At 41.6% G+C, this 2528-nt stretch overlaps 1 non-coding gene across 1 annotated transcript; it reads left to right on the plus strand.

The window, feature by feature from the left end:
- The first annotated feature begins 1993 nt into the window (after positions 1-1993).
- Positions 1994-2100, plus strand: LOC141654310 (small nucleolar RNA R71). Its single transcript, XR_012547871.1, has one exon. It is a non-coding gene; the product is annotated as a small nucleolar RNA R71 (small nucleolar RNA).
- Positions 2101-2528: the final 428 nt, after the last annotated feature.

Raw genomic sequence — 2528 nt, forward strand, 5'->3', positions numbered from 1 at the left:
GGCATGTCCAATGTAGGGATTAAAAATCCCTTCAAACTCGTCGTCCCAAAGACCACAAACTTCATTGAGTTGATCATTGAAAATCTCTTGCTCAGATGGAGACAACTCTCCCAATTTCTTCTCTTGGCCAATGAGGCCATCCTCTTCTTCCTTGGTTGATTTTGATGAGCTTTGCAAGCTCTCCTTGTCACAATTCACTTGCTCTTTGAATGGAGCATCTTCAATTTTCTTCTTCCATTGGAGTTCCGATTTCTTCCTTTCATCCTTTCGGCTATAATGATCAATCATGAAACATGGTTCATGCAATCGAGGAGCTCTCATAGTCTTGTCAAGATTAAAAGTTATGCTTTCATCTCCCACTTCTAGAGTGAGCTCACCATATTTCACATCAATCACCGCACCGGCGGTGTGTAGGAAAGGTCTTCCTAGGATGATTGGAATGTTGGAATCTTCCTCCATATCAACAATGACAAAGTCCACCGGTATGAAAAACTTCCCAATTCGCACGGGGACATCTTCCCATATCCCTAATGGTGTCTTCGTCGATCTATCGGCCATTTGGAGTGTGATGTTGGTGCATTTAAGCTCTCCCATCCCCAACCTTTTACTCACCGAGTACGGCATGACACTCACACTAGCCCCTAGATCACATAAGGCTTTGTTGATCGTCGTGTCGCCAATGGTACACGGTATTGAGAAGCTTTCCGGATCCTTTAACTTTGGAGGTGAACTCCCTTGAAGTATTGCACTACTCACCTTAGTGAAGGCGGTAGTCTCAAGCTTCCGGATCGACTTCTTCTTTGTGAGGATGTCTTTCATGTATTTCGCATAGGCCGGAACAAGATTGATTAATTCCGTGAAAGGAATTGAGACTTCCAAATTATTCACAATTTCCATGAACTTTCCAAGTTGATCATCAAATTTGGGCTTGGCTTGACGACTTGGAAAAGGAAGTCTAATCACAATGGGCTCCTTCTCCTTGGCCTTGTCTTCATTTTTCTTTGAACTTTCTTCTTTTGATGATTCTCCATCTTTGGAGTTTTGCACAATTTCTTCCTTCTCACTAGCTTCCACAACTTCATCCTCAACTTGCTTCTTCGGTGCTTCATACCTTGTACCACTTCTCAAGTGAATGGCACTAACCGTTTCATGTCTAGGGGGATTACTTTGAGGTGGTAATTGCCCCTTTTGTCTTTGTGAGCTTGAAGATGTTAGTTGAGTCAATTGTGTTTCCAACATCTTGGTGTGAGCTAGAATGTTGTTGATGGTGGTTTCCTTTGCTTGGCTATCTTTTTGCATTTGAGTGAAAAATTCTTGTTGATTCTTTTGCATTTGGAGGACCGCTTTTTGGACATCAAAACCTTGGTCATTTTGGTGATTGTATGGATTTTGATTTTGGTAACTTTGGTTTTGATTGTAAAAGGGTCTTTGATTTTGGTTTCTCATGGGTGGTGGAGTGTATGTTGTTTGAGGGTTTTGAACATTTTGGCTTTTGTATGAGAGATTTGGATGGAATTTGGTGTTTTCATTGTAAAAGTTGGAATAAGGGGTACCACTCTTGTATGCTTAGAAAGCATTCACTTGTTCATTTGTTCCCCTACATTCACGTTGGTCATGTCCCAAAGTTCCACAATTCTCACATATCCCACTTGGGATTGATGAGGATGCCGTCATGGCATTGACATGATGCTTTGACGATTTTGAGTTTTCCTCAAGTGTAGCCATAGCTTGTTCGAACTTCAAGTTCATTGTGTCAATGTGAGCACTAAGTTGAGCACCTAATTGAGTAACGGAGTCCACTTCATGCTTTCCTCCTCTAGTAGCCTTGCGAGGTCTACTATATTGTGAGTTATGGACCGCCATTTCCTCAATCTTGTTCCATGTTTGATTGTCATCAACTTCGGTGAACATTCCATTCGATCCCATATTGAGAATGTTCCTAGAATCTTCATATAAACCATTCCAAAATTGTTGCACCAAAAACCATTCGCTAAGTCCATGGTGAGGACATGAGCGACAAATTCCCTTGAACCGCTCCCAAGCTTCATACAAAGACTCTTCATCCCTTTGCTTAAAACCCGTAATTTGAGCTCTTAGCATGTTAGTCTTTTCCGGTGGGTAGAATTTTTTGTAGAAAGCTAGAGCCAACTTCTTCCAAGAATCTATTCCAAGGGTGGCCTTATCAAGGCCCTTCAACCATTGCTTCGCGGTGCCGATTAAGGAAAAAGGAAATAAGACCCATCTAATTTGGTCTTGAGTCATGACACGTCTGTCGCGTACCTGTCAAAAATAACCAACTGGTTCCAACTAACTAATATAGCTAGGGAAGTCGGGTCGAATCCACAGAGAGGTAGGAATTTGTCTGCTAAACTAGGTCCGCCAAGGTAACCAATTTAGGGGTTTATAAAATGTGATTTCTAAACTAAAAGAGTAAGGGAAAGAGAAATAAAAGAAGTGGATTTAACAGATAAAAGAGAATAGCTAAGACAAGCGGTTCGCCATGATCATCCGGTCGAGTAATCTAGGTC

This window comes from Silene latifolia, chromosome 4 (assembly GCF_048544455.1).
Source record: "Silene latifolia isolate original U9 population chromosome 4, ASM4854445v1, whole genome shotgun sequence".
NCBI lineage: Eukaryota > Viridiplantae > Streptophyta > Magnoliopsida > Caryophyllales > Caryophyllaceae > Silene > Silene latifolia.